Genomic DNA, 15,788 nt, shown 5'->3' with positions numbered 1-15,788 from the left:
GCAATCTCGAACGCTTATCCTCCTGGCAACCTCTTGTTGGAGGCATGTCTTCTCTTTTAGACTTTAACTTCAGTAAGGCCAGGAATGGTGACTGTCTTATTCAAACCTTGGTCCCTGTTGCTGAACAAAGGGCTTGACACATAACAGCTCAGCATAGATATTCTTAAACTGTTTACCTAAGTCCCAGAAGTAAAACTGGCATCTCTGAGGTGTAGTCTTCTCTCTCGGCCCATGGCTTCTGAGAATTTGGAGTATCTTATGAACACTTAAGTTACTCACAGGGCTCATATCCAGGACTTAATTCCTTACCTGAAAATTGGGTCAGCATTCTCCAGGGACCAACCCGCAGGGGACGAGGTTGCTGGAATTTTTTGCTTTATATGAAAGTTAAAGAAGCATTTCTTCTGGTATTTTGACCTCATAGATTCCAGTCCCAGCTGGAACCTACAAATGCAAAGCCATGTATATTTATGAGGTAAAAAAAAGTGGCCAAAACTATGAAATACTCTTTTTTTCCCCTTCACATTCCAAATAAATTTGTTTAAATCAATGACAAGAGGGCATAGGGAATATTATTTATACATTGATTTAACGTATGAAGTGATGACAGCAAACCCCCTATACCCCAAAGTGTTTTGTTGATGCTGCCTCAAGTTCTGCTTGTAACATTTGTTTATTGTAGATGAAGGCAACTGCCTCTTTCAAAATGCAAAAATCACTGGGGGATGACAGGGCAGAGCAAAAGGAGACAGGATGATGAACTGCTTTTAAAGGTTTTTTTTTTTTTTTACTCATAACTAATCTTACTATTCCCAAACTACAGGTGAGTTGGGGAAAGTTTCCATGAGGAAGAAAAGAGAGAAAAGACAAGAGAAGCAGTCACTGCCAGGCAATCCTTCCTGGGAAAGGAATAGTGACCCTGAGGACCAGGTAAGCAGGGAATGCCTATAAAGCGGGGAAGGAGGAGGGCCTTGTGTAGGCAGGGAGGGAGGCTGCATAAAGGAACTGCATCTTGTCTTTTTCATTCGGCTTTGCTTAATGACCTGCACATACCTCTAGTCTCCCTCTATTTCTTTGAAATAAGGGATTTTTTAAAAAGACAACTTTCTTGAAATATAATTGATGCACAATAAACTGCACATGTTTAAAGTGTACAATTAAATAAGTTTTGATGTATGAACACACTTAAGAAATCATCCCCTGTAGAGAGCACATGGGAAGGCACATGGGCATTTCTTTCATTATTGTCAGCTGAATCCAGTGGCACTGGCAAAGCCACGTCCTGGAAACATGCTTTGCCAAAAGGCAGGCGTGTTGTCAGCTTGACCTTCAGCCCAGGTGCCAGGGGGTGAGTTTTGTTATTTAAATCCAGCCAAGCACCAAGAATGAATAGGACTTGGGCCCACCCAAGAATGCACATAATCTCCTTTGTCTTGACTTTTAGTGAAACTTCCTGTCCCTCCCTCCCCCCACCACTGTACAGGCTCAGGGTCACTGTCACTGTTCCTGTCCATGTCAGAGGACAGTGGTCCCATTCAGCCCCAGCTTTTTACTTCTATCTCTGTGTCTGTCTCTTTCTTTCATTTTCTCAATTTCCAGCCGCTCCTACTCAGGAACTGGACTGCTCTCTAGCAGCACTGGACAGGGAAAAAAGAGAAATATTTATAGTGAAGATAACGAATATATCCATCAACCCCAAGTTTCCTCCTGCCTCGAATCTCCCTCTCGCTCTAGGCAATTACTGATCTGTTTTCCATCACATAGAATTTTACATACATGAAATCATACTATGTGTATTCCTTTCACTTGGCATAGTTATTTTGAGGTCCATCCATGTTGCATGTATTAATAACTCATGACTTTTTTATTCCATGTATGTGGGGATGAAAGGGGCCACATGCTAATCTGAAAAGCTCAGGGAAGGCCTGCATGGCAGTCTTGCAAACTCAAAGACCTACAAAGTAACCACAAAGGATGGTCTGAGATTAAACTTTAACTAAAAGCAGTTATGGTGGGCAGTTACGTCCTAGGCTGGTATCTTCACTGACAAGGTCAACCTTTACCTTAACCAAGCCTATCTGTCTTTTTGCATCTATGATAACATATCCCTGAAATGTCTGGTAACTTGTAACTTTCCTTTTTCTGGATTCCTTGGGGCACAACCAAATGTGCCTGGGCACCAGGATAGACACTACAAATTCCTTCCTTGTTATTGTTATCTTGCGAATTGTTGGCTGTTGGCTATCCTGTACCCACTTAGGTAAAAGAAGTATGTGTTTATCATTTTACTCTTTATTTAATCTCATAGGTTTCCCCACTTTGCTTTCTCCTGCCTCTCTAAGCTATTGCCAATGGATTTCATGTAACCCACTTACATCCCCTCCTTTGTGTGTTTTTTTTTTTTTTTAAATATATTTATTGATTTTGTACAGAGAAGAAGGGAGGGGGATAGAGAGTTAGAAACATCGATGAGAGAGAGTCATCGATCAGCTGCCTCTTGCACACCCTCCACTGGGGATGTGCCCGTAACCAAGGTACATGCCCTTGATCAGAATCGAACCCGGGACCCTTCAGTCCGCAGGCTGACGCTCTGTCCACTGAGCCAAACCGGTTTCGGCTCCTTTGATTGCGATCTATAAAAATAGATGAAAAACCGCCATTCTCAGGAACATTATCCCAATCCGTTGAGATTCTGCTTCCTGGCAATTGTCGACAGCTTGGCTCAAATGAACTCACAAAAATTCTTCACGGGTTTGAATGTTTTTACATTAATATATGGATATGCCACAAGTTGTTTATTTATTTACCTATTGATGGACATGTAGATTGTTTCCCGTTTTTTGGCTATTACAAATAAAACTGATGATCATTATTGTAATGATCATTTATGTGTAAATTTTTATAAGTCTCTGTGTGGGCACATGCTTTTAGTTCTTTTGGGTAAATATCACAGACTGACATGGGTAAATCCTCTAAGTGTATTTTAACTTAAAAAAATCTGCCAAACTGTTTCCAAAGTTACCGTATTTTTCGGACCATAAGACGCACCGGACCATAAGACGCACCAGTTTTTAGAGAATGGAAATGAAGAAAAAAAGATTCTGAAACAAATAGTGTCCTAAAATATTTTATGTGCATTAAAACCCAACATTACAGTCATAAACACATGTAATCAACCCTGTAAAGCACATGTGTCAAACACAAGGCCCGCGGGCCAAATCCGTCCCTCCAGGCCTTGCAATGTGGCCCGCACTGCGCTGTCATCACTGTACTCCGCTGCGTTTCCATCACAATGACAGTTTATGACTGTTCAGTAAACCATTTGGCCCGCGATTTAGGCTGGATTTTAGATTTTGGCCCCTTCTCTGATTGAGTTCGACACCCCTACTAAAGTAAACAGCAGCATTTAGAACCATTTTAGAGCCGGGCAAGCACACAGAGACCATACAGAGCCGGGCAAGGAAAAAAACTTTTTTTTAAAAGTATATGTGTAGGCTATATTTGGACCATAAGACGCAGGGACTTTTCCCCCCCACTTCTGGGGGGAAAAAAGTGCGTCTTATGGTCCGAAAAATACGGTATACAGTGGTGCCTCACACAACGAACTTAATTCGTTCCAGGAGCAAGTTTGTTATGCGAAAAGTTCGTTATGTGAAACGCGTTTTCCCATAACAATACATGTTAAAAAAATAATTGGTTCTGTAGCATAAAATATGCTAAGATGACATAAAAAAAGATAAATTTTTTTGTTATTATTTTTATGTAGATACATCTAAAAACATAATTTTTTTTTTAAAAAATTATATAAAAAAATATTGAGTTTAACTTAAAAGGACGACTGCCGTGATACGTGCGTGATTTAATTCGTAATGAAGAACGATTGCCGCGATACGTGCTTAAGTTAAGCGCAGTGACTAACGACTGCCTGCAGTGCCTGCGCGGAAGGATGCAATACATCGGCAGCGATCGTGGAAGCTCGGGCGAAGCAGTCGTGGAAGCTCGGGCAAAGCGGTCTTGGAAGCTCGGGCGACTTCGTTGTGTGAAACGAAGTTCGTTGTGTGCAGCGTTCGCTGTGCGAGGCGTTCTTTATGCGAGGCACCACTGTATGTCATTTTACATTTCCACCAGCAGTGTGTGAGAGTTCTAGTTTCTCGGCATCCTTGCCAATTTTTGGTATGGTCACACTTTTTAGTCTTAGTCATTCTAATAGGTATGTAGTGATATTTCCTTGTGGTTTTAATTTGCATTTCCCTGATCCCTGATGATGTTGAGCATCTTTTCATGTGCTTTTTGCCATCTGGAGACCTTCTTTGGTGATGTGAGAAGTGGCTCACATGACTGAATTTCAAATTTCAAATGATGGACTCAGAAACAGAAGCATGGTGAAAATGAGAGTTTTAATACTCTTGGGTGAGTGAGAGACCATTGTATAGGCACACACTGGGACAGGGAACATAGCCTATTCATTTAATCCCTCCTCCAGTTCCTCATTGGCTGAGTACTATAAGGTCATCCCATTGGGCCATTAAAAAACAACAACACTTGGGCTGAGGCCTGTCTAGCTGACTCCACCTCTCTTGGCTAGCTGAGGCAAATGCCTGGAGGTTTCTACTATAAGCCTGGCCCACATACATAGTTCTTTGTTTCTATGTCCTCTTTTCTCCTTCCCTCTTTTCTGTTTGTCCCGGGGAAATTCAGCAAATTCCATCAGAAGCTGACCATGCCAGAGGTGGATCCATTTCTTACAGGGATGTATCTATTCAAATACTTAACCCATTTTAAAAAAATTACTTATTTAATTTTGAGAGTTCTTTTTAACATAGACGATAAGCCATTTATCAAATAAATGTTCTGCAAATATTTCTTCTGTCTTTTGGTAGTCTTTTTCTTTTCTTAATGTTTTTTAGAGAGCAGAAGTTTTTAACTTTGAAGAAAAACAATTTACTAATTTTTTACTTTTATGGACTGTGTTTTTGTATATCTAAAAAATCTTTGTCTAATTCAAGGTCACAAACATTTTCTCCTATATTCTCTTCTAGAAATTTTATCATTTTAATTTTTGCACCTGGATCTATGATCCATTTTGAGATAATTTTTGCATATGGTAAAGGATTGAATAGAGTTCTGTATTTTGGCTTATGGATATCCAGTTATTCTAGTACCATTGTTTGAAAAGACTATCAATTCTTTACTGCATTTTCCTTGCAACTTTCTCAAAACATAGTTGCCCATTTGTGGGGCCTATTTGTGAACTTTATTCCATGCTATTTGTTTATTTTTTAATATTTATGTCAATAAAATATTGTTTTATTTTAGATTTATACTAAGTCTCAAAATTTGGTGGAGTTGGCCTTCCAAATTTTCAAAGACCTTCATTTTCTGATGTACAGTGTCTTAAATGTCATTATTTTTTATAATCTTATTTACTTTTTTTTGGTTGCTTTAGGATGGAAGGTTATTCAAGTCCCTGTTACTTTATCTTTTCTGGAATTGAAAGTCACAGGAATCCTTTTGTTACCTAAAGATTTAGGGCATTGTACTTTTCTCCTCACTGAGTTCCCATAGGACAGACTCATCCCAGTCAATTTTATCCCAAGGAGGTCCCCTCCCAGGATTACCTCTGGACCTCAACCCTTTCATTATCAAACCTTGGATTTCTGACTGAGATTAACATTTAGAGCCACAAAATGGACTTTCCCACAAGGGCAGGGAAAACTTTATTTAACAGAGATTTTTTTAAAGAATATGCCGAAACCAGTTTGGCTCAGTGGGTAGAGTGTCGGCCTACGAACTGAAAGCTCCCAGGTTTGATTCTGGTCAAGGGCATGTACCTTGGTTGCGGGCTCATCACCAGTAGCGGGTGTGCAGGAGGCAGCTGATGGATGTTTCTCTCTCATCAATGTTTCTAGCTCTCCATCAGCAGGAGGAAGCTGGTGGTTGTTTCTCTCTCATCAATGTTCCTCCCTTCTTCTCTGGGAAAATCAAGGAAAAAAAAAAATATATATATATATATATATATATATTTAAAGAATAACTAGCAATTCTTTTTTGATCTTCACTTAAATCTCTTCAATGATGATAATCAATATGACTCAAGAGTTTCTCAAATGTAGACTTTCTTTTCTTCCCTCACTTCCCATAAAATCCAAAAGCTCTTAACAAATATAGTGATCAATATGCAAATTAGGATCAAAATCAAAGAATTTTTTTTTTTCTCCTCACTTTTCCCACTACTTCTGTGCATCCTCAGTTTCTCTGGCAGACTTCTATGTCTCTGGTACATGTTTTCTCTCCTCCCCTCCCCCCCACCACTCACAGGCCCATTATAATTGGACAGTATTTATTACAAAGAAGTTGCTTTTGGGTGTTTTCTTGTATGTTCTACTGACGTAGAATATTTGGATTGAAACATGAAGAATGTTTGGATTTCTCAGCCTGGGCCATAGGCAGACAGCTTCACAGACAATGACTCAGACTGCCCCCAATGGATCCAGAATAAACAGCTTTAGCAGGCTTTTCCTTGCCACCTTTTCCAATCTTTTCCTTAAAGGGTAGTGAAGTCAGATTACATGGGTTTGTTAGCATAGGCACCTCTAAGCCTCTGTTTCTTCATCTGAAACAAGAGAACACTCTACCTCCTATCTAGGGTTAGTGTGTGGATTAAAAGAGATGCTGCATGAAATGCATTGAGTACAATGCCTGGCATGTGGTAAGCTCTTGATGGTCAGCTGCAATCCTTAGTCATCATCTAACAACTACTTATTGAGTAGCTACTATGTGCAAAACCCTAGAATGGGTTCTGAGACATTCCAGTGAAAAAGCTGTCATCCGTGCTCTAAATATCTGGCCTGTGGACCATAGAAGGCCTGCAAAATCATTTGGCCTAAAGGTGGGATTCAAAATTCAATAAATCTAGGAGCTTTTTTCATAGCAACATAAATTTATAACAAGTGAATTATATTGAGCAAATGATGTTATAAATATCCAAATAACCCTTGGCAGAGAAAAGGTTCCTCTCACCTGGTGTAGAGCAAGGACAGCAAAATTTTTTCTTGGAGGGCCAGAGGGTAAATATTTTAGGCATCACGGGACATACAATCTCTCTCACAACCACTCAACTCTGCTGTTTTAGCTCAAAATCAGTTCTGTACCTGACAGATGAAAGATATGGCTGTTCGGAAAGCTGCAGCAGTTTACCAACCTCTGCTCTAGAGGTGAGTCAGATATTCAAAGAGGCATTACCTTACAGAATGACAGCGCTATGCTAGAGGACATAGGGAATGCTATGCTAGGGGACGTGGGAATTGTCTATCCCTCGCTGCTCACAGTGTGGTCCTCAAGCCAGCAGTACCCACAGACACAGGGAGCTTGTCAGAAATGCAGACTTTCAGATCTTGCCCCAGACTGCGGGCCCAGAATCTACAGTTAATAAGAGGAGCCTGAAGGTGGCCACTTCACAGAAAGAAGGACATTTGATCTGATCTGAAAGCAGAAGGACCTGTAGGAGATGTTGAGGTGATAGAGGAGCCCAGGAACGTCTTTCAGGCAGAATAGAAAGTGCAAAAGGAGAGGTATTTGAGGAGCTCAAGAAGTTGGAGAACTCATTAGTATTGCTAAGATGTGAACACTATTCTAGGTTAGAAGAGTTTAAAGAAACGTAACAGTCAAATGCAGTGACTTGATTTTGTTTAGATCCTGCTTTGAAGAAACCAAAGATAAAAAGACATTTTTGAGACAAAAATGTGAATGTGAGTGGACACGAACACCACTGTTTGTGAAAATGGTTTTTTTTAAATTATATTTTATTGATTTTTCACAGAGAAGAAGGGAGAGGGATAGATAGCTAGAAACATCAATGAGAGAGAATCATTGACCAGCTGCCTCCTGCACACCCCCTACCGGAGATGTGCCTGTAACCAATGTACAAGCCCTGGACCAGAATCGAACCTGGGACCTTTCAGTCTGCAGGCCAACACTCTATCCACTGAGCCAAACCGGTTTCGGCTGTGAAAATGGTTTTTGTTTCTATAATAAAATTCCTGAATTTATTAGGGATATGTATAGAGAGCTTAGAGGTGAAATAACCTGATGACAGGAATTTGTTTGAAAAAATATTTGCTAAAAGGGAAGATATATCAAAAGGAATAGATGAGGCAAGTGGAGCAAAAAGAGAGTAACTGTTGAGTCAGGGGATAGGATGGGTCCATGGGATTCGTTACATTATTCTCTCTTCTTTTATATGCTTTTGAAAACTTTCATTTAAAAAACTTAAAAAGGATTTGGGGCTTTATCAAATCCCTTATCTTCACTTTTTATTCCAAGTTCAGTTCATGATTAAACTCTCCCAAGAGCCGTGCACAAAGCAGTATTTTCCCTCTTTGAAGACACTTCTGAAGTCCTTGACACAAGGTCACTTGGAGCCCAGTGGGCCCACATGCATTTCCCTTTATTGGAAAAAGCAGAAAAACAATGGCTTCGTAGAGGTCTTTCTGCATTTCTTTAGGCAGATGCATTTGAGCCCAGGAATGGGGTACCTCTGCCCGGAGGCATCACAGACCCTCACCCAGAGGGACCCCTGAGGGGCAGGCACAGCCAGGGACAGTGTGGAGAGCAACATTCTGTCATGGGCATTTCTGTGCTCCTGGGTACAGAGTCATGTATGTACAATAGTGGCTTCAGGGTGAGGATTATAGATTTTCAATGAGGGGTCGAGTCTGACAGGATCAGTAATAAGGAAATGAGAAAGCAAAAAGGGATGACTTTGGAGCCATCATTTATCAGCTGTGTAACCTTTGGAAAGCTGCTGGTCTCTTGAGGTCTTATGTTACCATCTGTAAAATTATTTCACCTGCTCAATAGCGTTGCTGAGAAGATTTAATGAGATGATTTGTATAACAGTGTGGTCTCATTGGAAGTTGTCAGAAGTGATCAATAAATGTTAGGTGCATTTTTTCTTAGCTGGACTTCCTAGGATTCTCCATTATTTGTTGGATAATCTGTAAAGCTTATTTTTGAACCTCAAATTTTACTGTCTCCCCCTGGCACCCTGTCTTCATCTCTAATGGCACCCTTTTAAACTGGATCTTCTTCCCACCTGGATTGCTGATGTGATCCCTAGAGGTACAGCAGCCATCTTGCCATCCTGAGGATTATTCTACAACCTAGGGATGCCAGAGCAGGAAGACAGAAATGACCTGGTCCTGATGGTAATATAGGACTATCCCAGAGCTGGACAACCCACAGAATCACATCTATATATAAAAGCCTAAGCCAGCACACGACCGGTCGCTATGATGCGCACTGACCACTAGGGGGCAGATGCTCAACACAGGACCTGCCCCCTGGTGGTCAGTGCGCTCCCACAGCAGCAGTGCTGTTTAGCTGACCAATGGGTGCAAGATGCAGGGCTCATGGTTAGCCAGTGCTGCCGTGGGGGCACAAGCCTCTTCCAAGAGACTGACTGGACATGAGCCCACAGCAGGTGCAGTGGGGCTGGGATGAGCAGGAGCGGCAGGCATCTTTGGACTGCTGGTTTTGGCCAGATCCCCGCAGGCTGAGGTACCCCACAGGTGGGTGGATGCACTGGGCCTCTAGTTTTTAAAGAACACACGATTTAGAATTTAAAACTCCAATGTCTTTAAAATAAGCAAATAGGTTTAGGCAAGGAAGGATGCGGAATTCTGATAACTGATTAATGTGGAGAATGTATATGTGGGTTTACTATACTTTTCTCTCTATTTCTGTGTGTATGCAAAAATTTACATAATAAAAACTTAAAAGAAATTTGAACTTCAAAAAATTTCCCATCTTGACTATGTGAATCTCCAGCTCATAGCTGAACTTTTCCAAGAGCTGAGCAATGGTTTTTCTTGGCAGAGTTTTCATTGGCCTCATCCCTCTACTCCAAGCCTGCCTCAATATTTCTTCCATGCCGCTGCCCCCTGCTGGCCCTTGCCATGTTGTGTGCCAGAAGTTAAATATTCCACCATGTCAGAGGGTCCTCCTTGTGAGCTCCCTCCACCGAAGATTTTAAGGAAGAGATCTGTCTCTTGATATCAGATGATGTTTAATAAGTAAATGTCCTTTCTATTCCAAAACTTTTAATGACAGCTTTTACAAAGCCCCAGGGATCTCCAAAATGGCTTGTGGGTTGGCACCAGGGACATAAACCCCCGCTTTGATGTTCATGTTTTGAAGGGATGAGAAATCATAAATTTCCCCACCGGAGCTGATGTCTTCTTTTCCATTCTCATCCTTCTTACTTCTTCAGTTTTCTACTCCTGGACATATTCTGGAGTATATTTCCAAAATCCCATCCTTTCTGTTTTTATTTAATCTCAGGTTTCATGGTGATATTGGTGAAATATGTGTAAACTGAATGACGACTCAAGATGGACCAGGGAGAGGATAAGGAGCTGGGTACAGGTTCCTGAAGAATGCTGGACTCTGTGTGGAGGGTGTTTGGAGGTCTGCTAGGCCCCGGGAATTACTGGATGTACCACATTTGACTGGTCTTCTGGCTTCTGGAAAAGTTCGCAGCAGTCTAACTGGGCAGAGCAGCTACATTAGTCTTACCATTCAGCAGAATTCTCGAGTATTGGCTCTTCATCTAGCAGATTATAGAATCACTTCTGTGACCCCAGATTAGAATAGAAATCATACCACTAAGGCTGGTTGGCAAGGGACTGAAGAAGTAATATCTTTTCAAGTTTAGGAAAAAAAACGAACAGATTCACATCCTCCTGTCATAATATTATAAAGTTGTGGAAACAGTTTTGCAGGAAGAAACTTCTTTGCAGGAAGAAACTCAATTTCTCAAACCGCACAGCTTCTGGCTGAGTAAAGACAGGGCTTTGCAAGCAGGTTGCATCTTCCCCGTCCATTCATTCAGGAGCAGATAAATCGGTATGTGATTAATGGCAGGTAGATGAGCAGGAAGCTGGACCACTCCTGGTTATTCCTGGCAGTGCCTTTTAAGGGCAGAGGGGGACTTTTAGAGATGATCTAATTCACTCTTCTCATTTTATAGACATGGAAACTTAGTGCCATGCAAGAAGGGGATGATTTATCAGATGTCCCATTGCTAAGTCAGTGGTAGATAAGCACTGGAATTCAGAGATTTTTTCAAGTGCACTTGCAACCTTTACCAAGATAGACCATATCCTGGGTTATATAAGAAACCTTAACAAATGTAAAAGAATTGAAACCATACTGGTATGCTCTCTGATCATAATAAAATTTAACTAAAATAGGTAATGAAAAGATAACAGGAAAGTCCTCAAACACTTGAAAAATCAAAGAGCACACTTCTAAATAATTAATAAGTCTCAAAAAATTAGAAAATACTTTTTAACTGAATAAAAATGAAAATATGACATATTAAGGTTTGTGGAATGCCACAAAATCAGTGCTTAGAGGGAAAATTATAGTATTAGGTAACACAGACACACCCAGAAGTAACCTTTTACCAACTATCTGGGCACCCCTAAGCCCAGCCAAATTGACACATGACATTAGCCATCACGACCTGCATTGATTTAGCTTTTGAGCACAGCAATGGGAGGCACTGAGAAACCAGAAAGTTCTGAGTCGATTTGGAGGGATGGGGGATCTCTAAAGTGATAAAATATAATGGCAACGACAATAATAACAAAATGTGCAGACTTTCAGCAGTCTAGGCTCCTCAGCGGCACTGAGTTTCTGGCCTCTGGCCCCTCTCTCTCACCACATGTGCACCTGCCGCCTTCTTGATGGCAGCTCTCCCATCCTTTGCCAGAGGACCTTCCTTGCTGCTGGAGCTCACTTCACTGCTTGCTGCAGGCAGGAGGTGGCCAAAGAATTCATGCTCCCTAGGGGCAGCCCTCAACCAGTGGTTTGTGGGAATTGGAGTATAAATAACCCTTTGGGGAGGGGAACTCTGAGGCAGGCACTTTACACTGGCCGATATTAGCTCCAAGCATCTGCAATGGAAGTTGCCTTGATACAACTCTTACCACCTACAGGCGGGCCCTGCCCCTCCAGCAAGACTATTTATCCTGGAGTCCTTGCCTCAGGGTCTGCTTCTGGAGGAACCCAAAACCAGGACAGGTTCCAACTGAGAATGCTACGAGGAATAGCACATTCAAGCAGACAAGAGGCATCGCTACTCTCATACACATTTTTAGAAGATGCACACTAATTAGCTCCTACTGCTTCATATCAGTTCTAACAGACTTGGATATCTATTTTCTAAACCCAGAACAGATTAGAAGCAAACAAATCAGAAGGTAGTAGTAGTCTCATGCTTCAGGAAAGCATAAAAAGAACTAAAAACAAAAAAATGCAAGAGAAGGTCAAAGACATGACTAAAACATCAGCCGTTCTGAATATTGGAATCCACAGCACTTCGGGGCCATTCTGCTTTTGGATAAACAGCTCTCCTCCCTTCAGGTGGCCCCGGTGGACCAGAGCTTATAAAATCAGACGAAACTGTTTGGATTTCTAAATCCCGACTCTTCACATGATCTGACGACTGCTATTGCCCAGGTTCAGACTCTTCCTTCTTGCTGGCATCATTGGAGCAGCCACCTACCTGCCTGGGCTCTTTGGCTTCTGGCTCTCCTCTCCTTACTTCATCCCCTCTGTCTTGGCCAGAGAGTTCATTTTGGAACGCAAAGCGAGTCATGCTTAAAATCCTTCAGTGGCAGTATTCCCAACCAGGGAATGTCCCAGCTGTCCTAGGCGATTTATGCCCTTAAAGTCCTTATTTATTTATTTCCTATTTCAGTTTCTAATGTATTTTTTTATTTTGAAATGTGAATTTTAGAATGACTTAAAAATTCCCACCTGCTAAAGCTCCCCCTGTGAGTGAGCAATGTGCAGTGGGCAGTGAGGAGGGGGAGGTGAGGAAGGACAGCTCTGGAAGCACTCAGTCGGGAGAGCAGGAGGACACCGCTTCACCCAATGGGAGTTTTCGCTGTTAAAAGACTTTGCAACATTTTTACTCTTGGTCAAGTATTTTAAAATGTATACCCATAATGAATTAAGGGGACACATTGAGGTACTTATGTTGAAATGCAAACAACTAATGAAAAACATAAGAGCATCCTCTACATCTCTTCAAAATGATTATATAATGAAACTTTTTACATAGTATTTCAAGGTAAATCTGATACTGGGGACTGTTATATGCAATTGTGAGTCCGATATATGGTTATAAAGACCATTAACACCCACAATGTGTTACGTGCTAGGAAGAGCTGGGAAAGGGCTGCCTGAAGCCCTTTCTAATTTCATCATTTAGAAACAAACATGAACTTTCAAAAATAAACCAGTTTTTTTTTTTTTCTCATAGCAAAAGCAAACATTCCAATCTTAGGTCATGAAAGCCGTTTTATTCTATTTTTGCTCCTGTAAAATGTAGTCAGAATCATTCTATATTAGGTGTGCTCAATCTCAAAAGACATCCATGATACAAGATGTTAATGTTGACTGTAGTGGTCAAGAGACCACTCTTTTCCTTAATAAGGTAAATGAAGGAGCATGCGTTGCTTATTAATGGAATGAAGAAGACTCTGTCTTAAAATAGTATTCAAGATTGTATTGAAAAGTAAACCTTGTAATATAATCTGGAATATACTAATCTAAAAATACTGTAACTTAAAAATATTTCCTTATGGTATACCACCTATAAGTGACATTAAATTTTGCAAATCCCCAGAGAGTATCGCAAGCTTATCTGTCATCTCCCTGTGGAAAAAATTCAAGCATCATATTCAGACCCTTCAGCCTGTCCACATTCTGACAGCTGGCCAGCGCACACCACCTGAGGGAGTTTCCCCTAGATGTGTCCTCCGACTCTGGATTTTTGCAAATGTTTTTTTCTGCCTGAATGTTCTTCCATCATTTTCACCATTTTTGAGCCAAAGCATTTCTTACTTCCCTCTTGACATCCATTGCTCTCTAAACATGTTTCTGTCTGACGGTCAGGGAAAGTTCAAAGTAACTTTCTCTTGTTCCCAGACCACCCTTTTCACAATCCATTGAATCATCAGGATGTTTCACAACTAGTTGATTAGTTCTGTCTCCGCCCCCCCCCCCCCCGCCCACCCCCACCCCCACCCCCGAGACTGTGGATTCTTTGTGTAGGGTTTCTGTCTTATGGCTTTGGCATCATGCCTGTGACAAAAAATGGCTGCTGAGAAATGTTTAACATGATGCTCCCTCTAAGGTGACCCCATCAAGGAAAGGCTCAATTGTACTCTATACAGGGGGTGGGCAAAAGTAGTTTTACATATAAATAATACCCTAATTTATAAATAATAATACAAGAATAAACTTGTTTTTACATACTCACGACTGTAAACCTACAGCTTACAGTCATTATATTAATAATATAATGATTAACAAATAATAATAGGAGAATAAACTGTTTCACGGACTCATGACTGTGAACCTACTTTTGCCAACCCTGGTCTATTCTGTTTAAAAACCTACAAGTATAAAAGGTATTTTGAAAAAGATTGCCAACTCAAATGACTAAAACAGAAATAAAACGGTGGATGCTTAGCAGGGTGGCCTCTCTGATCATCACAGCCCTGAGCTTTTCTGTAGAACCCACTGCCTAAGGGATCCTGAGTAGACGGCTGTGCTTGCTCAGAATCGCCTACTTGGCCAATGTGACCCAGGTTGGTCCTTTTATCCCCAACACAGGACTTTGGGAGACCTTGGTGAGGGCCCTGTTACGGAGTTAATGAGCTAAAGGCCAGAAAGGGCAAGGAGCCAGGCTATTATGGCCATACGACATTATTTGCCTGCTTCGCAAGGAAAGAGGCCCTCAGTGGAATGAGTGCTAGCAGGTGAGCAGGCGAGGTTACGTTTAATTATGCTGCAGAGAAATCCTGAGAAAAGCTGGAGGGAAACAGGGGCTCTTTTTCTCTTTCTGGTGCAGGAATCAAAAGGAGTGAGTGCTGAAAGCCGCCTGCTTCTAACCTTCCGGGGGCTGGGTGCATCTTCTGGGCATCCCTTCTTCCTATCTAAGGAGTGTCAGAAAATCTCCAATGAAATATTCCGAAGAGGTGCTCTAAAGTTTTGGAATCTTGCCTGTGCAAAACCCAAAGGATGGGGAAAGAAAAAGGCGGGTCTTAAAAGTCTGCCTTCTCTTTTATGATGGAAAAGGAGCTAGTGCATTCTACCAACCTCACCCTGGCAAGTCCTTAAAGAACAGGAAGCAGGTTAAGTGGGTCGCCCTAAGTGCCTTCCCAGAGAATTTAATTATCTAGTTCAGTTCCAGGGGATTTGGCTGAGAGCAGTGTGAGCAAAGGCAATATGGTTGAACATAAGTTGGCCAATAAAATAATTTTGGTCAAAAATGAATGCTTCTGGGTAACGGATTTTTCATGTATTAATTATTTTGGCAGACCATGAGGGGGGTTTTGCAACTCTTAATGCATTTTGGGAGGTATTTTTGTTTCCCTCCTTGCCTTTTTTAAATGCACTAAGTTTTTTACTTATTCTTTCGATATTTTAAATTTGGAACTAATTTTTAGATAATTATTCCAGCTCCATACTGTGTATGGTAATGAAAAATTAGAAACATCCTAAGAAGAAAATTAGTTGAAATAGCCTTCATGTCCAACAATAGTGAATTACTTGAGTAAGTTATAGTATGTTTCAAAGAAGTGGGAAAATCCTCAGCATAATCCTTCCTCAAATTAGCTCTTGATCAAGATTTAGACCTAACAGTTATGTAACCCTCAGGGTTGTGTAACCAACCAATTCTTGTAAAAAAGACATAGACACACACACAC

The sequence above is a fragment of the Pipistrellus kuhlii genome, unplaced genomic scaffold, assembly GCF_014108245.1.
Source record: "Pipistrellus kuhlii isolate mPipKuh1 unplaced genomic scaffold, mPipKuh1.p scaffold_m20_p_1, whole genome shotgun sequence".
Taxonomy (NCBI): Eukaryota; Metazoa; Chordata; class Mammalia; order Chiroptera; family Vespertilionidae; genus Pipistrellus; species Pipistrellus kuhlii.
This window is presented reverse-complemented; position numbering follows the sequence as displayed.